Source organism: Leptidea sinapis, chromosome 16 (assembly GCF_905404315.1).
Source record: "Leptidea sinapis chromosome 16, ilLepSina1.1, whole genome shotgun sequence".
NCBI classification, from domain to species: domain Eukaryota; kingdom Metazoa; phylum Arthropoda; class Insecta; order Lepidoptera; family Pieridae; genus Leptidea; species Leptidea sinapis.
Window position 1 is genome coordinate 3,001,812 of NC_066280.1, and position 24,332 is coordinate 3,026,143.

Sequence of the window (24,332 nt, forward strand, 5' to 3'; positions counted from 1 at the left end):
ACTAAAAAAACAAAAGAAAAAAAACATATTTCTGGATCTATTTGACATCCCATTTCACAAGATTTTGGGAAATGGAAAATTCACAGATTGTGTAACCTAAGTATAATATATGTGATCTCACAAGAACACAAAACTAAAAGTTAAAGATTTATTTAAAATCTTTCCTCTACTAAATTAAATAAAATCGAAATTCGAAAAAATATAGCTTCTTGGTTTGTTATTTTAAAATGAAAAAAAAAAGTAATATAGAGTAACTAATTTTATTATCATACTTAAAGGTATAAAATAACTTTTAAGTATGATAATAAAAAAAAACCTCATGTTTTTAACACAATTAAGATGCTTTAACAAAATGAAACAACATTTAAGCAAAAATATGAATATCTTTGAATCTATAATAATTATTTACTGCTCAATATTTTTTTTATGAAAATAAGGGACGAGACGAGCAAGACGTTCAGCTGATGGTAATTGATGCCCATTACAATGCAGTGCCGCTCTGAATTTCAGAAAAACTCGAAAAATTCTGAACGCCATTACAACTGCACTCGTCACCTTGAGACATAAGATGTTAAGTATAATTTGCCCTGTTATTTCACTAGCTACGGCGCCCTGTAGACCGAAATACAGTAATTACTGCTTCACGGCTGAAATAGGCGCCGTTGTGGTACCCATAATCTAGCCGGCATCCTGTGCAAAGGAGCCTCCCTCTGGTAAATGTTAAGTTGTTTGGCTAAATATTTTCAGTTAAAACAAAATATTGTGTATTTTGTTTTAACTGAAATTTTTTTTCAATCAATTTTGTACCATGTTAAAACTATAGATGTTTTGAATATTTCAATTGGCTAGCACTTAGCAGAATCGAAAGTCCACATGCAAACTATGCTGAATATTTGAGGTCCAGGTTTTGTTTTGTGACATTTAGTATATTTTTTGTGGATGTGTTCAATATCTTTGATGCAAATACGAGAAGTTAACTGATTCCTTTTTAAATTAGAAATATCGGATAAGTTTTGTTCGGAGTATCAAACAGTAATTTTTTTATGCTTTTGTGGACTGGTTTCTTTCCGCTAAGCGCTAGCCAATTAGCCTTGTTCTTATTTTGTTGGTATCCGCTTGACTTGTTGGCTATAATTCTCTAAATCATCCATCTGTGATTACTCGGCATCAATTACTTGCTACACAGAGTTGGTTTACATGTAATCAGGATTTGCTGAATATGTATAGAGCCTCTCTGATTGCCTTTGTGCACATTTCAAGCCTTGATAAACATCCTTCGTGCAAATATGTTTTGAATAACGAACGACAACACTCTTTTTTGACTCTGCCAATAAATGAATAAAATTATATAGCTTACACAAGATTGTAACTTTCATTTAAAATGGTGAATCTAAAATACTAGAACCACGTAATAACAATAATATTTTGTACTACAACTGCTGCAATGAATTCTTGTAAAAATATGAATAATTTAAACGCACTAACGTTAAGATTAAATTCAAATTCAAATATTTTTATTAAAAATACGATTTAAAATTCCATATTTAATGTCAAGGAGTACCATACATTCAAAAATTTATTGTTTATAGCCTTGTTGCTCTATTACTACTAATCTTTGGTTTCATTAAGAAATTCCTTTATAGTATCATGCATTTTAAAACTATTCCTATTTCACAAAATATATCATGTATCATATGCATATTATAAAACATTCCTCCGCCGCGTCTGTCTGTCTGTTAGTCGTAAACTCAAAAACTATTGCACCGATTTTCATGCTGTTTTCACCAATGGATAGCAGGGTTCTCAAGGAAGGATTTAGCATATAATTATATTATCCCCTCACTAACATACGCCTGCCAAACTTGGAAGTTCACGAGGAAACTAAAAAATTAGATCATAACTAGTCAAAGAAGTATCGAGAGAAGCATTCTGAAAATCAAGAAGATACAAAAAATCCGACATACACATATAAGACAGAAAACCAAAGCCACCGACGCACTCAGTTATTCACAGAAACTAAAATGGAGCTGGGCTGGACATCTAGCCAGACTAACTGACAATCGCTGGACCATAAAGACATCATCATGGCTATAGAAAAAGAGATAGGCCAATCGCACGCTGGGTAGACGACATTGTAGAAACAGCGGGTACCAACTGGATACGAACTGCAAAAGATAGAGAACACTGGTCAACTCTGGAGGAGCCTTTCACCTTCCGTTGAAAAATGTAATAAGAAAAATTAAACTTAATAATAATTAAGTCTTTACTAAAATTCTAACTAAAATTAATTAATTGTTAGATAATGCATATACACTACTTTATTGTCTTTTTTATTGTAAACCTTTATAAGGTAAAGCAAGAAATAAAAGGCTTTTTATTTTATTTTATTTATTATTTATTATATTATAAACGTCTTTTAAGAATACTTTTCAATATTAACATTATATACATTTGTGTAGGTCATTTTCTCGAATCATGTTGAAAGAGCATAAAGTACATCGCTCCACAAAAGACTTAGGTACTCAACCAAGTAGTAGGCAAGACAAGTTTATGATGATCCTTGTGCCATAATTGACTATCACAATTTCTAGAAAATTCGCTAATTTAATATGAAATTTGATGGTTATGTGACATATTTCCACAGACCTACTCGTAATGTAAACATCAGACAACATAACTTCATTGAGCTTGTAAGCTCGGGGCGATAACCCTCAGGCGCTTCAATAATTAAGCATTTTGGCGTCACATATATTATACGCCTCATGCTGTGTTTAATTAACATAACACAATCAAGATAAGTCACTTGAAATAGACATGTTATAAAGTTGAGCATTATAAATTACATTTTAAAAACGTACATACACACATACAAACGTACTTTTGATGTACTAACACCTGCCTACTGAGCCAGAGGCCCCGGGTTCGAATCCCGGTAGGTACAATCATTTATATGATAAATATGAATGTTTGTTTTCGGGTCATGGATGCTTATATGTATTTAGGTATGTTAAAGTAAGTATAATGTACTAGCTGACCCGGCAAACGTTGTTTTGCCATATAAAGTATAATTCATGCGATAGTTTTATAAGTAATAAAATATTGCCTATATTATAGCCTGTACATCATTTTGTTCTATTGTCAATAGTTTTTGCAGCGCACGCAAAAATAGGTTTTCGATTTTACACCTTGTGTTACAAAATAGGAATTTTTTATTACGGATCCCTAATTTTGAAAAAAAACATAGCCTATAGCCTTCCTCGATAAATGGACTACCCAACACTGAAAGAATCATTCAAATCGGACCAGTGGTACCAGAGATTAGCGCGTTGAAACAAACAAACAAACAAACAAACACTGCAGCTTTATTTATTAGTATAGATTAAATATATCGTTTTCATGTACCCATAGTACAGGCTATGCTATAGTTTGGGGTTAGATAATTTGTGTAACAGCGTGTCTATTTTATTATATTGTACTATTTAAAATTAAAACTATCATTACGTGGAAGCGTACCAAGAATACTGGCAGCATTACCGCGTTGGATAGCAAAGCTGATCCGTTGACCGAAATACCTGCCAGCGCTTGGGTTTCCAGTAGCCTTATTATTCTTGGTACGCTTCCACGTAATGATAGTTTTAATTTTATGTAGTCGTAGTATTGTAAATATAGTTATAAGATTTGTTTTGATTAAATAAGAATTGCTCGTTTTTGTACTATTATTATTATATTATTATAAGCATGTTATTGTTGGTGAATATGCTGTTGAAAAGTAGTGTAAGTGAGGAAGTGTTAGAACATACTAAATTCGATTAAATTTGTAACCAAAAATTACGAACGAAGCGGGAATCAAATCTAAAACAATCTAAATATCTCAAATCTAAACAATTTGAAAGACCGACATGTCAAGTGAATTTCCTAATTGCAATTTTTGAGAGAGCAAGTTATGAACTGTAAAGTAGATCCTGTAGATGAAGCCACAACCTGAGAATTGAACAAGACATATAAAGATTTAACGATCGATACTCATACATACACTCGAACGGTTCGCTCAGTTCGAAAATGAAAGGTCACGGGCTTGAGTCCCGCATCATTAATAAATCTTGGTTACAAAATTTAATTTCATAAAGCTTCATTTTCAATAAATTTTTCAGATAAAAAGCACTATAAGTTTTCCTAGACATTCCTTAATATTGTATTATCCTAAGTAGAAATATTTATGTATGTATGTCTGTACAAAGACAATTGGAACAATTCAAATATTCAAATTTTTATCAAAATGTTTTCATTTTATTCACAAAAGAATGTTATATCACTTATTGAAAGTTAAAAACTACCACCAATTTCAAGAAGTATGCCTCAGACCTGAGAAGAATAATATACTAGAATATTATATGGGTGTGATTAAGAAAAAGAGGTGAATAATGTGAAATTACTGTATTTGATTATAGAATTACTTTAAAACAATGTTTGGAACTTTTAGAAACACATTATGAACATACTAGATACTACTACCGCTTCGGAAACAAATGGCGCTCTGAGAGTGAAGAAGTGGTGCAAAAACAGCATTCTTTTTTTGCGCTCTTTTTAATAAAATATACAATATTGTACTGTCATTGCTTTTGCTATAAAATAATCATAATCAGGCTGTCCGATCACTTAGATATTCAGCTGTATAGTAGTAAGAACACAATCAGATTTATTTTGATAAATTGGCTCCGAATATGATTTTGTCCCATTCGGTGTCGAGATCCTTGGTCCATGGGGTCCTAGCTCTATAAGACTTTTTAAGAAAATATCAAAAGAGTTAGTAGACATCACAGGAGACCGAAGAGCTGGCAGCTACCTCGGACAAAGAATTAGTCTCGCTATTCAAAGGGGGGAACGCTGCCAGTGTCTTCGGAACCGTGCCTAAAGGGACTCCATTTAATAATATTTATTATATCATATTTTTTAAGTTTTTAATATTTCGATTATGCTTAAATTTATTATCATACTGCAATATATTTCATATTTGTTCTTTTCACAAAGAAGTCACATTATTAAATTACAAATAGCTATATATGAACACTAATATTTAGTAATTAACTAATTTTGTGTATTGTACATGGGCAATACTAAGGCCAACGAGACGAATTTTAATAAATGGACCGTTACTGAGTACATAATACTGAGTTATAGTGTCATAAATACGGCTGATTTGGACTCTTCTAAAGAATTATCTTTGTCTAATATAGACTTCAAGGATTAGAATATGGGGAAGCCACTTTTTTTCTATTTTTTTATTTAAATAAATAAAATTTTGATATTTTAAATTTATAACGCTCCTCGCGTCATTTTCCTCATTAGTGAGGGTCGTGATTCCCCCGCTGCATCAGTTTCTCCCGTACGATTCCCTCCATCTGCTGTGATCATTAGCTTCATGAGGGGCATTGTTGAAGTTGATGTTCAGAGAAGATCGTATTGGTCCGCCCATCTCGTGGGACTGCGTCCTTTGGGAAGTTTGCCATCTACCTTGCCTTGCCAAAATCAGCTGTTTAAAATTGTGACCCTCTTTACGAACAATATGTCCGAAGAAGTAAAGCACCTCACAAAGGCAGATAGTGGAAAGTCAAATTTTGACATTAAGTTCTCTCAGAATAGACACGTTGGAGCGAAAGGCGCTACATGCAATCTGTAGCATTTGTATATTAATTATTAAATTTAAATTTCAATACAAATATATATAAATATTCAGAAGCCCTGAAACTTTGTTTACATTCTTTATTTCGTCTCGTTGGCCTTATTATAGTTTGTAAACCAATTTGTATTTTCTACAATAAATACACAATTTAGTTGAACTCTGGCCCGCTTGCACTATTTAAGGTACTTGCAGCGGTTAAGGAAGGAATTCCGAACGTACAGCACAATGGAATTAATACGAGATGTGAGAATTTGGTGCCGCACACTGCACTGTCTCCTGCATTCTTATTGTTGCCACACGATAGTTAAATCTTAAATTAATTTTTATGCAATGCTTTGGAGTATCTCCACGGCCCACGTCCTACTTCGCTGTGAAAGCCAGGCCTGCTAACAGCACAGAGGAGGTTTTAGTCGGTATGGGGTGTCTGCTTACGCGGACACTCGAGTCCGACATATTACGCCCCGTTTCGGGGCGTAAATACGTAACCGTATTTCCTCCTCTCAAAAAAAAAAAAAAAGCTTTGGAGAAATAGGTAGAAACGAAAAAGCTAGAAACTGTCATAACCATAATGTTAACACCAGGAACAGACATAAGCTTATAATGCCCACTACTCGGCTAAGACAAGTCAAGTCAAATCAAAAATATTTTATTGACATAAAATCAAAAGATTGCTCGCCAACGTCAATCACAAAAAATAGAATTCAGATACATACATATTAATTACACAAAAGTTTAAACATATACATAGTTTTAAAATAATGCAATCCCGTAAAACAATACAAGGCTAAACCATAAAATCCATAAAAAAAAATAACTAGAATACTATTCAATTACATTTTGTAATATCGTTTACGTAATCTTCAATACTGTAATAATGGGACTCATTGTCGATATTAATTTTAACTATATCATGTATATCATCTGTAAAAGATCATCTGTTTCCTGACAATTAACAAATAAAAATAAATCCATTCTATAAATTCCTGAAAGAGAAAGTTAGATTTCACCCGCTTAATTTTTTTTTTCACAGAGCTAAAATATCAATTAAGTTTCCTTAAATAATCGAATTGTAACTTACTTTTATTTGTTACATATAATAAGATATATTATGGTCACACAAGACATTTTAAATATTACTATCTGACCCAGCAAACGTTGTATTGCCAATTAAAGTAATAAAAAAATTCAATTAAGGCGTAGAGTAAGCAGAAAACACGCAAACATGGTGTTTTTAGACAAGTTTTGTTGTGAAAGTATAGCATTTCGAGCTATGAAGACTTCTTAATCCTGTTACACATATCCTTAAGTCTTATTTGTAGGTTGCTAATGCTTGCTGTTCGTTATAGTTAACACTGCCGAGCCTTTTTGAACTACCACTTTTCTTTGAAGTTAAACAAGTTTTTTGGCATGGCGTGACGCATTTTTTCGGTACTTCTCTCAGAAAAGTTATTCTTATAGCTTGTACTTTTTTGTGTAGGTTCATTTATTCAGATTAGTAGTGAATAGCGAGGATTGTAAGCATATAAACTGTTTTCCACCCAAGAATTTTTAAAATATTGGCTTTGTTACATAGATGGCGGGCCGGAAGCCGTGAACTCATATAACTCAAGGTCGCTGGCATTTAGTGTCGCCTTAATAAAATTTTTGGGGCATAAAAAGTAGATGACGACCGATTCTAAGACCTACAAAATATATCGTACTACAATGATTGTATTCGATTGCCATCTTGCAACCCTGGATTTTGGGATGGAACAGAATAATATAAAAATCGCGATACATAAATTTGTAGATCGTAGAAGGGCGAAAATTTGAAGTTTTATGTATTTTTCAATGCTGAATCATAGTAAAATAAAAATAATAACATTCAAAATTCAATACAAATCGGTGCAGCCGTTTCGAAGGAGTTTGCTAACAGACACGCAATTTTATATATTATTTATACCAAGTCTGGCCATAAGTACGGTTACAAATAAATATACAGTTATTTTTTATCACGTGATACAACCTAATTGTATTCATTTATATGTCTAGGCTATAGGCATCAACGAATCTATGGTTAGACGCAGTATTCAAAAATTCAATATTCTCACTTTCCCGAGTGGGAGGCTCCTTTGCACAGGATGCCGGCTAGATTATGGGTACCACAACGGCGCCTATTTCTGCCGTGAAGCAGTAATATGTAAGCATTATTGTGTTTCGGTCCTCGGCGCCGTAGCTAGAGAAATTACTGGGCAAATGAGACTTAACATCTTATGTCTCATTTGTATAGGAAACGAGCGCAATTGTAGTGCCACTCAGAATTTTTGGGTATTTCAAGAATCCTGAGCGGCACAGCATTGTAATGGGCAGAGAGTATCAATTACCATCAGCTGAACGTCCTGTTCATTTCGTCCCTTATTGTCAAAAAAAACATGGAAAATTTAATCACTGTTTGTTCTAGAGATTTTTTAAGTTACTGTATGTCTGCGTGTTTGTATAGGTAGTGATATCCGACATCTCACGTAATTTCCTAATATGCCATTATTGGGATTGAGCAGGTGTAAAGTAGATCCTGTATATGAAGCCAAAATCTGAGACGTGAACATGACATATCAAGATTTACGATCGATGTGTCACTTGAACGGTTGGCTTCTTAACACTACAATGTTTATTGTAGTTAGCTACAAATGGTAATACAAAAGGCTCTGCTTTCTTGACCTTTTACTTATTATCATGGTTTGAAAATCAGAATTCGAAACCTTTTGTTTTATTCATAGAGGCCTTTAAATTTCTTAAGTCAATGTTATCCTGCCTTTCTTGTTTTCGAGCCTAGTGTTGGTATACATCTATTTATTATATACAGTACGTATATATTTATAATCCATTAATTCATAGTGAATTTTATTATTACTAATGATTAAATTTAAAATTTATTTAATTTCTCCAAATTATTGCTTTTGAATACTTTTTTATTTCATTTATTATTACTATTTCATTCTGTGTAAGTAACTATTCAAATAGTATTTTTGCGCTATTTAATAAGTAATAGGATGAATATAATATTTTTCATACGTAATTAATGCTAAAGACTGCCTGGGCGTTTAGACACTATGCTGAAGTTGACTAACAAGATTCACAGTAATACAATTTTGAAAAAAAAAACTTGTAATTTAGAGATTTTTTCACACATGTATGCGTATGTGTAGTGTATGTGTGTGTGTGTGTGTGTGTGTGTGTGTGTGTGTGAGTTTGTGAGTGTGATTATTCCCTGCGCATTCTTTGTTAATGGGAGAACATTTACCTTGGAAAATTGTGTCTTTTCCCATAACTGCTGCAACATTTTTCGGCTTCTGAAATACACCTGTATAGGTACCACGCCTGGCTTTCTTTTTTAAAGTTTATTATTGTTCTTATATCTGTGTCATGTGTAAATTTCCTCTGTTGTATACTTTTATGATACTGATTACATTGATATCGATGAAATAATGGAATGGGTGGTAGTTTTTGACTTTCAATGAGTGATTATATATCCTATTTTAAATAAAAATATTTTAATTGATTTGCATGATGTAGGACGATATACGAGCGTACAAGTCTCCTGAAGCTTAATTCCATTTTAATAATCATTTATTTGCCTTACTAAATGCGTTCTTTATTAATCTCTTAAATTAGCCGTCGATCGTAGATATGAATTATATCTAATAGGATTTAGTTGGATTCCATCGTCTGTCTTCCTGTATATAACATAAGAAATAGAAATAAAATATACATAAATCAACTGTCATGTTGTTTCATAGGGGAAACACGTGAACACAATTGGATACGTTTCCCGGGTAGAGTTGTAGCAATGAATCAAATGCCAATATTTTTCAATTAACGTATAACTTCGATAAATCATTTGTACGGATCACTTTGACTCGCGATCCCGAATTTGGTGTAAAAATAATTTTGAAATAACAAAGCAAATGATTCTATCTACAGAATTTACAATTTGTGACAAATTCATGTCATCTTTCTAACTCGGCACCAAATCTTAAACAAAAAAAAATTTTCACGCGAATATACAATGAATTTTGTGAACCACAATAATTGATGTATTGATTATTTCGATTGATTGCAAAGGAGTGTTTTGAAACTTATGCGTGAAATCGCCATATTATAGTCTTTAAGTTTTTGAAAAAGGATTTATTTTATATTTTTATATTAGAAACAAGATTATTAATATTAATTTTATTTGATAATTTTCTCAGCCTTTGGCTGTTTTATCAGCATTAACGGCTCAAACCATGTAAATGTAGCGTGTGGTGTGTTAAATTTATGTGTTGTATGGAATGGAACTTTGTTAGGAATCGGCATGCATTTAAGATGGCGGCTTTTTCTAAGGTGATGTAAACAGTCTCCTTTAATTCTAGTAGTTTGAGGCTATATAACTGATGGTTTGAGATAACGCCTGTGGTGGATAGGACTATTGGAATTATGAATATATGAATACTGACTCGTTATCAAGTGAAATGAGCAGTGGGTGTCGGAGAGTTGACGCTAGCGTAGCGGTGTGAAGTGTGATGCGAATCGTGGAGGGGTGAGGAGAGGAGAGGGGGTGGCGAAGGGTATATAATGCCATGCTCGGGTCTCACCTCCCGTTTGTGATCATCCTTTTGATGTCGCCAAGTCTCTATTAGACAGCACCTTCTGTGCATTCCCAGCGAACACTCCCTAGGGAGTGCCGCTTGCGCTTCTCTTCCCCGACAGATGGTCGCCTACGATGAAGGCTTAGAGGGCACACTGCCCAAAGCCAACCTCAGGTGGTGTTTAGTGGGTAGGCACTTAGGTTCTTACGTGAGTCCCACATAACCAACGCAGCCTTAGGCTGCGTTGGTATGCATGAGCATTCACCACCTCCCTCCCTTCGTAATCCCGGAGGGTAGCCCTTTCCCTTTGTCTGGGCGCAAAAAAAAAAAAAAAATATGATTATTGAGAGATCTAGGCTTCTTTTGTGTACTGATTCTGCTGACGTCTAGCCACTCGCACCGGCGCTCGGGTCCTTATAGTGTTTCAGCATACAAGTTTCCCCTTGCCTCTACACAAAACCCCGGCTTTTTGCGCCCCGCCGAGTATGCCGGCTCTGTCACCGGACTCTCTAATGGAGACCGCGAACAGCCCTGCATACGCGGCTACTGCCGCGTTTAAAAAGACGCCAGAGCCGGGCAACTTTACGGCCCCCGCCTCTTCCACCACCGCTACCACCGATACCACTGCAGCCGCTGCCGCCCCCACGTCGGCCACTACGACCACCAAGGCCACTAGTCGCTACCCGTCGCTGATCGTGGAGGTGCTTCCGGACTGGCCGACGCACTTCCATGAGCTGAAGAAAATCCTCGGCCACAACCCTAACGGACGCCCGTTTGGCAAAGGAGTCTGTTTTATCCCGAAGTCGGACCAGGAGTTCCGCCATATCCAGCGCTACCTCACGCAGCTAGAAAGTGTCGCTGGAATCTCCTGGTTCTGCTACTTGCTCCTCGCGGAAAGGAGCGCTAAAGTAGCCATACGCGGCCTTCCGGCGAACACAGAGCTGGCACTAGTGGAAGCAGAGCTGCGCGAGCTCGGGTACGTCCCGGAGCAATTGTGCGCGATCCCCGCTCGCCCGGACACACCGGGGAACACCAGGCCTCATCTTGGATATATATGAAGTTCACGAGCTCCTCTGTATGCCTGGGATCACTATTGAGGCATGGCGTGGCAGAAGGGTACCAGCGCAGTGCCACCGATCCCAGCAGTTTCGGCAATCCTCCCACAACTGCCACCGGCCCATTGCCTCTGTGCGGTGTGGTGATAACCATCCTGCCCGAGAGTGCCAGCGCCCCAGGGAGGACCCGTAGACGTGCGCCAATTGTGGCGGTGCGCACACGGCGAATAACGCCAACTGCCTGGTGTTCCGCAAGGAAACGCGCATCCACCGGGCTGGCACCATTACGCGCACCGCTTCGACTGCACGCGCGCCCATTTCAACTGCCCACGCATCGGAGGCTGACGCGCCCCGTTCGCTCATGGCTGCCGCCAACCAGCCACAGCGACCGGGCAAACGCCGCGGCCGGCGCAAGCGCGGCACTGCAATGTAATGGACAGGGCGTATCAATTACCATCAGCTGGACGTCCTGCTCATCTCTTCCCTTATTTTCATAAAAAAAAGACTAGAGCTTGAAAAAGGTTATAGGCTACCTTTTAATGCAAAAAAATAAATGGATTAGTAGCAAGAAATAGGAGATAGCAGTTTGTATGGAAATTCGAAATTGTTGAAGATAAAACCGTGAAACATTGTATTAATGCACTAATAAAAAAAAATGGAGGATTTTTAAAACTTTGGCCTACATAGGGATGAAATAGGAGATTTAAGTTCACAGGGAAATACTTCTTATGAGATTACAGATACAGCAAGAGCAGTTATATGTGTAGGTATATTTGAAAAGTATTCTAAGAAATAAAAAAATGCCCAAAGTAACTATTCAACGTGGACGAAGTCGTGGGTAAAAGCTAGTACTATATAAAATGTTACCGGTAATGTGTATATCTCAGTAATCTTAACATACCTTTGGCAGAAATTTAAAAATTCACGCATTGTCTGATATTTTCTTCATTTTATTCTTAGTATATATATGCTTTACAATATATAGGCAAAGCAATACGCAATACCCAATACGCAGCCAGTAAATATGTACGTGTAACAGATGAGAAAGGAATTAAAATTATAATATAAATATTTCAATAACAACTACAATTTCCAAAGATTAATCCTCTTTCTCGGAGATATAAAATTAATAAAGTAATCCGATATTTGTTTGAGTTACTTTGGGCTACAAAGAGAAATGAGAATTAATGTATATCGTTTTCAATAGTTAGTTAAGTTTGACTGGGCTATTTTTTTATTACGAGCAGGGGATTTAGATACACTTAAAACCTAGGATCTATGGTGCCCCCTGCTTGCGCTAGCGCGCCTACCCTGAACTTCTTATGTCTACAGACCAATGAGCTATGGAAAACTCGAGGAAACTGACTAGGAAACGTATGCGGGGACTTAAATTGTATTCTCTAGATCTATTCCTTTTAAGAAGCGCAGGGTCCTCAGAGGGTCCAGGCAGCGCCCGTCCTCTGCTTTGAGTGAGGGTGTTTTAAGACTCCCCAGCCTGATTCTGGCAATGGCATCGCAATCCAGAAGGATGTGTATGGCGTCTTCAGCGTCTTCGCAGCAGAATCTGCACAGGTTTTATTCACTGAGAGCCTTTCTGGCTAGATGGCCGTTCAGCTTCCAATGACCGGATAGGAACCCCGTGAGGGCTCTCAGTTGTCTCCTGTCCAAGCTGACTGGGCTGTTTACGCGCATAGCCTCTTGATTGGGCCATTGTGTTTGTCAGCTTCTTACTGCAACCAGCCCAGGCCATCCCAGAAAGATAGCCTTTGCAGAGGCGTCCTGGAGCAATCCGGCGTTACTCCTGCCTCCATGCATCTCCTGCATAAAGAGCTGTCTTACCCCTATGGTAAAAATATGTTTGCTTAAGGAGTTTTATGGTTATATTATTACTCTACTAGTCCTACTAATATTATAAGCACGAAACTTTGTGAGAATGTATGTAGCTAGCCCCAATGACGTACTATAGCCATTATTGCTAAAATAGTGCACTATAAATCTAATAAAAATTGATAATTTATTTCTAACGCACATTTGGTAGTAGCAAATTGATCCTTATATCAATAAATACTTTTATCGCATCTTGTATATAAAATAGATAATCACTATATCAGTTATGACAATGACCAACCGAGTGCGCGATACTATGGTGCGGTCCGGCGGCGGGCTACTGAGTAGATTTAATTCAAATTTTGCAATTTTATCAAGAGATTGAGACAACGTACAAATAGGCAACATATTGTCACGTTATATGCAGACATATAATATATATTTTTGCTGTTTTAAATCGTCCACGCGGATGACGACGAGGTGATATATAATATGAGTAAGATTCACAAATATAACTTAGGCCATAAAATGCCCATATTTTGAAATGAAACATAGCACTCAAACATTATTTGAATTCTTCATAGCACTACAAATATTTCCTCAGAATGATATACGATGAGGCAGCATAAATGCTAATGCATTTAGCCCAGTAACTCGTCAAATATATTGCAAGCAGTGAGACGAACTCATCAATCATTTAGGATAAATAATACTGTCATGAGTGTAGAGAAAAATTCGTGAATTTGTTTTGTTTGTTTGGCAAATCAGACTTACAAACCTGACGATTATACAAGCTAATAATATGTCTGTGTATTTTTCGAATTGGTCGTTAGCTACACCCATTGTTTTGAATAAATTTTATTTTTTTGTAATATTTTGTATATCTTAATATATATAAATCCAGTGTCTTGATGTTTGTTTCCACTGGAATCCTAAACTAAAGAACGGATTTTAGTAGGGATTATGTAGGAGTTCAGTTTAATCCAACTTGAGAGGATCTAGTTTTTATTTCAATTTCGGACTCATAATTCTTTTTGTTTCCAATTTTTGTTTTGTATGGACATATTTTCTATGAGAGAATTAATTGACGCACGGTTTGACAGTTCTGTTGTGAAACAATTTTATAAAAACAACAGTGAGCATGTCTTAAGAAATAATTCTTGATGTTATGAAATATTTTTGACTTATTCATAAAAAACAGTATTTTATTTATTATGTACAGCACAACGTCTGTCGGATCAGCTAGTACATAATATATTAGATACTGTTGACAGGCGCAGTGTGCTGTGATCAAACGCTGATGCGTAAGTGAAACTGAAGAATAAAGAGAGATGAAAGGACCATGGCTAAATTAGTAAGACCATCTTGTTTCAAAGCATTTGGAGAATGATTGTATCTACATGATATCTATCTATCGAAGACAACCGCTAACATATTGTGTAGGGGTACTCAATATATTATATTATTGAGTACCCCAAAACTATATAATAATTAATAGCTTTGCGAGCTAGTCTAACCGAGGTAGAAGAACTCGTGGCACAGCCCAACATTATTGGCCCATCGTCTCCGTTGTCTCGACCGTGAAGAACGCATGGGAGAGGATCGTGGGTTGTGAAAGGCATACTCGGGTCTAGTAGAGGGCCGACTGGTGTACTGGTGGAAAGGCCGGTAGAACGAGTAGAGTAACGAGAGAGAGTAACGAGTAGAAATCATGAATTTTTGTGTCAAAGCCCGTAATAAGTGGTGGACTAGTCCTCCTAACAGTTTACAAATATATTACGTTTTTGTTTTTTTTTTTTTTTTTTAATATATTTATTTAAAACTTTACATATTTACATAAATAAAGCAGCAACCAAAAATCACGAAGATTTGTCCGGATTGCTAACATGAGTTGAGTTCGCAATGATAATTAAAATAAGATCAGAAAAAACTTAAGTAAGTACATACACAAGGTTTACAAGCAAAGCATCATTAGATCAGGTTCGCATTCAACCGGTCATCGTTGATTCATATCTCTATGCGAAAGCGGGACACTGCTATCTTTCGATCGCGCTATTCCGTCGCACACGCACAGCGATATGTCTATTCGCTCGGCCGGTGGGCGGTGACAAAGAACCCGATGTTTGACCCACTTAGAATGTAAGCTACAGGGTGTTCAAAAATTGCAATTTTAACTTATCTCTAATATTTTTTCTGGTGATGCTAATTTTTACAGATGGATCAATATCATTTAATAAACAATTATGTTGGTAGAACTAAATAACTCAGTAAATATTAACAGAAAATATTTTGTAAATAACTGTCAAACAGTTAAGTAACGTAGAACTAAAGTATTAATTAAATTATTAGCAAAACTTCTTCAGTTGTTAAGGAACAGCAGCTAAAGAATTTAGTAGTCACAATATTTATTGAACAACTTATGAAATAGTTACTTAAAATTAAGTTGACAACTATCAAAAAGTTTATTTCAGTGCTCTCGTGTTGGAGGATAAGTCCGACTTTGGATCGCAAGAGTCACGACCGTTCCCAACATACTATGTACAGATAGTGATAAATTACTACCTTCTACTGTTAGTAATAAGCTGTCAATAATCTGAGGCTGTCCCAATATACCCGATCAATCATTCTTATCGTCTTACGGCTGTTCCCAATATTCAGTCTATCTCCGGTTGTGGCCTACTTGAGATAAAAATCATAACTATCGTTGATTTTTCTGTCCAAATAAACTTATCGATGGTTACTCATCTTATCCGTACACGTTGTCTGTCATTAGACTACGTATAACTTACCAGCGATAGAAATTTTGTGGAAATTGCAATTCACGCGTCCGAAAATTACAATAATCTTAACTAGAATTAGATTAATTAAGTAGATTGTATAAGAATAGGCAATTATTTTTATACTTTTTAGTGCACATTATATCTATTGTTTTGGAATAGTGTTTTGAAGGCGGTTGTTTTTTTGTTATTTTTTTATTTTTATTTTTAGTGAATTTGAAATACACTAACTAACAATTTGTCTAAATATGTGTAGATATACAAAATTTTTCAATGAAGTAATGAACGTAACCGCTTTGCAGTCTTTGCGACAGTTATAAATTCTATCACAGATCGCAACCTTACTGTAAGTCGTTAAGGAGTCCCATTGATCATCATATTCGACTACAACAATTACTAGACCATAACTATGTGTTGGTCGATGACTTAAATATCCGGATAGCATAAAAAAGATTCGGCCGAATATCGTTGATTTGCTCCTAAGAATTGTAGAGTTCCGTTTCTTTGTCATGGATTCCGTAAACATAACCAAACCAACTATCTCTTACTTTCACCAAACTATCTTTGAAGTATATCCTTTCCAATAAAAAAAGAATTATCAAAATCGGTTCACCCAGTCGAAAGTTTTGAGGTAACAAACATAAAAAAAGAACATACCTACGAATTGAGAACCTCCCTTTTTGAAGTCGATTAAAAATAGTTGGTGCCCGATTCTCAGACCTAACGCAGACAAAATTTCATACAAATCGTTTCAGCCGTTTTGGAGGAGTTTGGTAACACACGCCGGGACACGAGAATTTCATATATACTCCGTCACGTTCACTAAGAAAAACTTCTTTTACCTCACAAATTCTGAAGTTGTACTTCTTATAGCGCGTTTGGGAAAAAAATTTGTAAATTTTATTAGACATTATCTTCTTCGGTCCATCTAAGGTATGGTTTGGACATTATTTAGATGATTAGATTTGAGACTATTTTAAGATCCATAGTTTATTAATTTTACTAAGAATTTAAAATTGGAATTGAATTAACAGTTTTTCCATATACATGTGTGAACAGCTATAGTTATCACAGATAGTCCAATAATCTATTGTATAAGCTTAACTCTAAACCAATTAACGTATATGGCCTGTCAAATCGTTGAGAGGGTTAAACAAAAGAGGAAAGGTCTCCAACATACAATGTATGTTATACATCACTATCATTGTTATTTAATAGACCTAAGTACCCAGTAACGACGGACGAATCCCATTTGAGACATCGTATTCCATTTCTCGGAGATATCATGTTGGATCATTAACGATGTATTACTCTATATTGCCTACATGTAATTAAAAGCTAACAAGATAAAAAGAGATATAAGTAATTTGTGCTTCGTTTAGAAATAACTAGTTTTAATTTCTGCCACAGATCGCACCCTTACTGTAAGTCGTTAAGGAGTTCAATTGAACTCCTAGAACTCTGACACCGCGGGATTGTCGGCGGTGTTTTTCCATTGTCGTCAAGAGTGGATTTGGAGGCGAAAAGAGCGCACAGGAGATTGGCTTTTGTCTGTAAAAACCTTAATGGCCGCCCTCGTGTGACGTGATACCTATAATAATTATATCCTAATTAATCCCGCTGAATCTGGCGTAAAAGCTTAAAAATATAGTGCGATTCTACTTAAAACATTATAAATTGTGTGAGATACAGTGAAATACAGAAGTACTGCTATGTAATTTTTTTTTGTGAAACGGAAAAAATCTGTTGCCCTTGGCGTGGAATATCCTGGACAATTGAACTTCAGCGTGTTAAGTAAGTCCCGCAATTTTCCTACTATAACTATCCTATATTCCTATCCTATTATTCATTCTCCTGGAAGGCGCGGTCAGCTTTATTCCAGTGTGTATATTTTTTGTATGTTAACATTGTATGATATAAAGGGGTTTTTGAGATTAGAAGCAAATACCGTATAGATCTGAGCTGAATGAGCTCCTAATTAACATACAATCCACCAAAAATATTACAATAAAGAATAGCTCATTAAAGATCCACCCCTCAGACAAAAACATTTCTGAGGATTGCCACTATCATTAGTATTTTTATGTCCTTCTAAAATATACCAATCATCAAGGCATATTACCAAGCACATGGAGCTATATCTTGTTTTAGGAAGTAATTAAATAAATTAATGGAAAAAATTTCAATTTAAATTGTATTTAGTTGCAAACCGCCACGTATGTTATTACAAAATGGCTATTAAATTAATAAAAACATTGTTTCTAACACTTAGGAAATTATTTTTATGGCGCAATTACGATTGTCATAAAACTAAATTTTTGTGGCGAGGGTTGGACACGGTAGATCGTTAAAACTTTAACCGGCCACTAAATCTTAGAGTTTTATGATTTCATTCAATTTGGGATACACCCTAAATCTACGCAATGATATTTTTATTACTTTAATTCGTACCACCATTATAATATATACTGACAAGAGAGTGGGTCAGGGATTGTTAAGTTGCCACGCGACAATACATAAGGTATGGGTCATCTACATGATTGTCCGCGTATATTTCTGACTTTTCATATAGTTTTGGAGTTGTTGATGGGAATTAAACTTTCTGAGATAAACGCGCACAATCAAATGGACAAATTGACAAAAATTCGTAAGACTATTGACGATTTTTTGAGAACATCAACTGACAAACAGAGAGTGCTCGTTTTTAGGCTTCTATACAAAATGAGTCGGATATTTGTGTATAAACAATACCTTCTGCAACAATTGGGAAGCTACATTATAATATGACATCGTCTATATGCGTATCACTCCGGCGAGGTATAAAATTAGATGAATGTTATTCATTTAATGCCGATGTGATGTGCAAGTAAATGCTCTTGGGCATCACGGGATATCATGCCTAAAATCGGCAGGACGTATGAGTCGTCACGCGAGCATTAATAAAGTCATCGCAGGGCTTTTAACGCTCTTAATATACCAGTTTTTTAAAGCCAAATGATATTCCTGCCACCAATGCAAATGTCCTTATGGAAAGATCCTGGTTGCTTGGGCACGGGGACGGGCGCTGGTGTGGGTCGTAACTTGCGTCGACTCTCTGGCTGCTTCTAAAGCCCAAACTACGCCAATAATTGGTACTGAGGCTGCTGCTTCGACTGCCGAAGACAGCAAACGTCGCAATTCTATCTTTGCGCCTCAATAGGGCTACTAGAAACCCAACTACTGGTAGCTCTTTCAATCAATGGATCAGCCTTGCTATTAGCTGACCAAAATAAAAAAGTCCTTTATCAAGGTGAGCGAGGTGAATTCGCGGTCTCGTCCCGTCTCACACTACAGATTTGCGCTCTTGTGCACGAAGTCCTCCGAATGGTCTGAAACTCGTCGCTACCCTCAACTATAAATATCAAATATTTTTAAAGTTTGCGATTTCAGGTAGCTTGTGCTCTTTAGCTTCATTTAATTTCAAGCTATAAAGCCAGTTCATTTTATAACGGCGCGTGTTGCCAATAATCCTGCCTGTTTGATGAGTACTGTTTACGATCAACACGAGAGTAATGCTTGAGCTTCAAATAAATCGCAGACGATGCCAAAATTCACCCGAGTTTATATTTTTTTATTTAAACAAACATTACTCATAACATACTTATATATTAAATTACTCCGCTATTCGTCCATCCGCATGTCTGTCTGATAGCAGATTGAACCTCTAAATATATTAGGAATTTGATTAGAATGTTATTTGTGTATAATAATTATCCAAGATGGCAAATAAAATTTATACAAGTCACCAAGCCCATCTCTCATTAACTCCAGGTTTTCTAAACTGTCAGATTTTTAACAAAAAAAATTTAAAAAATAATCTTTGCGAATGCTGTCAATTTTAATACATTAAATACACTATCCGTTATCCGATATAGTAGTTACCCAACAGAGTGGATAAAGAAAACAAATTCTTCACAAAATGTAAACATCTACATACATGCCAATGTTCAATGTGATTGATTGAATGGTGGAGAAAATGGGAACTGCAACAAAGAGCAAAAAATATTCTGCCAAATAATTCAAAAATATGCCAATTTTTATAGTAATCGGTTCAAAGGATTTTTATATACTAAGATATAGAATAGATATCTCAAGTATGAGTATAACTATAGTAACGCAACACTTTACCGATAAATAAAGAAGATAGGAAATTAATAGAAAGAGTAATGGATGTATTCCAATAAGCGCAAACATGGCTAGGAAAAATTATAGCTTATTAAATTTACCTTCTAACTTATATTAAGGATTGGTGGCGCTCCAACTAGATACCATACTACCTAAGAACAATAGCTTTTTATTGCGGCAACTATGCTTATGTACGTGGCATCCTAAGACTCAATGGCATCTTTCAAATTTGGTAAATTTTGAAATTAATAAAATATGACATTCTTACTAATGATATGTGACGTTCTTGTAGTATTATTTTTACAAAGTTTTACGACGTAACCTAACATATTTTAATTTTCAATTACTAGCAAAGTTAAACAGAACATGTGGCATGCCAACGTCACACATTGTACGAGTATTCGTTGCCGCACTTTGCGACTACGTCTGCGTTATCGTTTTTTTTTTTATGATAAAAAGGGACGAGACGAGCAGGACGTTCAGCTGATGCTAATTGATACGCCCTGCCATTACCGCTCAAAAGTTCTGAGCGGCACTACAATAATTGCGCTCGTCACCTTGAGACATAAGATGTTCAGTCTCATTTGCCCAGTAATTTCACTAGCTGCGGCGCCCTTCAGACCGAAACACAGTAATACTTACACATTACTGCTTCACGGCAGAAATAGGCGCCGTTGTGGTACCCATAATCTAGGCGGCATCCTGTGCAAAGGAACCTCCCACTGGTTGATATCGGTAGTTGGAGTGCAGCGACGACGATTCATGAATCTAAGCTGATTAAGTTTACCTTCAAAATTAATATATTATTGACATTATATAAAGTTTCTTATTACTATGTTATTGATAACAGCTATCAGGTTTTTACACCATCGAAAAGTTTTAAATTTTATGCACCATATTATGATTTGATACGCAGAATAATCACCTATCTCTAGGCCTCCATAATTAATAACTCATAAGAATTCAAAGCATTATTTCATTTTATTCGCGATTCAATCACCAAAGTTGTGAAGTTTGGAAGAGATATTCGAAAAATGGATTCTTCTAGAGATAAAGGCGGTTACTGATTCATGTCACCGTTTGCCAAACTTTATCTCATTTAAAATTATAGCCATGATAAAATAGACTATTATTTCTGGCCAGCTTATCAAGTCCATCACTTCAACTCTGAAATCGCTTTATAGTTTTAAGAGTTAAGGTTAATTTAGTAAGCATGTTATGGGCAAACTAGTATTAGTAGCGCTTCATTGAAAACTTTCGCAAATACGCATTAACTTGTATAAGGCTTAAGTAAAAGCAAATTTAAACACAAATTACTTGTACATGGTGATAAATTTATGTACTCTTGATTTATAGATTTTAATGTAAAAAATATTGTGTTTAAATTTTTATTAATAGTGTACTTATTTTTCTGATCAAGTAAGAAATCGTCAAATATGAAGGTTTTACAAACACTCATATTACGAAACCATTATAAGCTCCACTAATATAGTATTAATTACCAGTGGGAGGCTCCTTTTCACCGGATGCCGGCTGAATTACGGGTACCACAAGGTGATGAGTGCAATTGTAGTGCCGCTAAGAATTTTTGGACCTTTCAATCATCTTCAGCGGCACTACATTGTGCGTATCAATTACCATCAGCTGAATGTCCTCGTTCTGTAATCGTTTAATACCACTCACACTCACATCACAAATCCCATAATTTTACATAAACATACAAACACACATACAAATTAATATCACCGCACTCGCCGGTGCGTGCGAATTCTTTTCAAACCAAGAGTCCATTGGACTTACAGATACGAGTATTATAGATTATAAGTGATCTTCTCTCCGTCCAGCCTAACATGCTGGCGGTCCAAGGTTCGAGTCTCCATCCGAGACGCCCCGCGCCTGTGAGCTGCATTTTCGGCCTCCAAAGCGGGGGCCGGCTTCGCTATCAAAACCTTTAGGGCTATCAGTACGGAGGAGGTTTTTAAGCCGGTAGTGGTTGTTTCGACATATGGGACCCATTTCGGGCTCTCAAAACGTAAATGTATTTTCGTATCAAAAAAAAACATTATAAGCTTTCTCTTGCCTTTTGTGTACCAAAGTGAAGGGTCATATTTAAAAATGTATTTTCAAATGATACTTATGAATGTCAAAAGTTTTCTTTTATTGTAACATTTATCGTCACTTCGGAAAATGTTAAGCTATAATGAAAAGAAGTGGCAAGAAACTCACTCATTTAAAAGAGTGTTCAATCAATTTACAGGTTCATCGATTTATAAATACTCAAACGTCAAATAGTCAATGCCTAAACACGAGTAAGTAAATATAGGTAATGTAAATTAATAAGTAAAAATACATACACCGTAAAAAACGAATAATACCTTTTTTTAGCGATTATATAAAATAGATTGTATATTTATATATTAAAAAGAGCGCAAAAAAGAACGCTGGGAGAATTTCTTGCGCTGCTTCTTCTCGCTCAAAGCACCATTTGTTTCCGAAGCGGTAGGAGTGTCTAGTATATTAGAAATGATATCCAAAAGCATTCGAAAGGAACCAATTTTGATAATAAATTTTGGGAAAATTTGAGAAAAATATATTAACTTTAATTTTAAAAACATGAATGTTTCTTGTCACATGAGCAGCCATCACAATATAATTTTCTGCTAGTCTTTAAATATTTATAAAAATAAGATTTTGATAAAACGGATTCTGGGTATATATAATAACTATGATTAAATTATAAAACAAAATCAACAATCGTCAACCAAATTCAAAAAGATTACATAAAAATTTTTTAGATTATATATAAATCTAAATAAACTATGACAGCTGTGAAAACGTTAATAAAATAGAATTTAGAACAATATATAGATAATAGAGGTCCTATTTTGAGCAATTCACGAACACTAACACAAAGTGTAATACAAATCGCGAGTGTAAGACGTAGCTTGACACGAGTCGAGAATCTTACAGCAAGAGACTATCTAGACGTAAAAATTATCTATGAAAAAATTACAGAAAATATAGAATCTTAAACAATAAATACATACAATATTATCAAAAACAATAGATTATTTTTGCAATAAGAAAATGACGTAATCTGGACTAAGAAAAATGAACTCCTAATCTTGTCAGATATAAGCTTAATGATCTGTTTGTTGAGAAAAAATTTAAGTTGTAAAAATGTTGCCAACTCTGTTCATTGTTAAGCAGTTAATTTTGAAGTTAACTTCTAATTTTAATTGTAATTGTCTCATTCATTGAAGTCAAACCTGCAGCTTTGTAATTAATTGCATCAGTAAAGACAGTTGAGCTAACGTAGTACAATATATTTTACAACGTGCTTATACAGAAATGTACTGAGCAAGATGGCCATCTGGATTGGATATAATTTTAGTAATGTTGTATCTAGAATAATAGCACAAGAGTATGAATTTGTTTTTATTGTGTTCAAGAATATATAAGACCTTTATGAGTATATATACCTGATTTATGAGTGTTTAATTCAGGATTTTTAGTGGAACCTGCAGATGCTCTTATCCCACTGAATATTGAAATAGAATTCTTTAATCTGAGAAAGACCTCTACTAGATCTACTGATATCAAATTCCAGAAATATATTATAGCTTCTTTGACAAATAAGGTTTACTATAATATAGTAGATTATATATAAGATAATGATTCATGGTTCTTATCTGGATCTGCGCAGGATACCTAAAATTGTATAGTATTTTATTAAAAAGGCTAAGTTGTTATATGATTTATAAAATGGGCTGGGAGTTTCTTTTCAGTTCATGTCATAGTCCCTTTACGAACTGATATAGCTTCATGACGTTTACCAAGTGTTGTTGCAATATGTTATGTTATTGTAAGTAAGTAAGTAAGTATATCTTTATTTGGAACAAACACTACAAATACACGTGAACATTTACAAAATAAAATAACAAATACTATGAAAAAACTTATCTAAAAAATTACTATAATATGGGTAATCTAATTAAAACTAACATACATTAAAAACTAAAGTAAGGCTTATTCTATATCAACATAATGTGTTTGCAGTGTCATGTCCCAAAAAGGTTTGCTGCTCAGCATATTAGTTGGGTATCACCCAACACTGATTTTCATTAGCTACCTTCAATAAGGCGGCCGTCGCGATTACAGCCACAAGTGCTTCCATTATTAAATACAATAATTATGTAATAATTAATAAATAAATAAATCA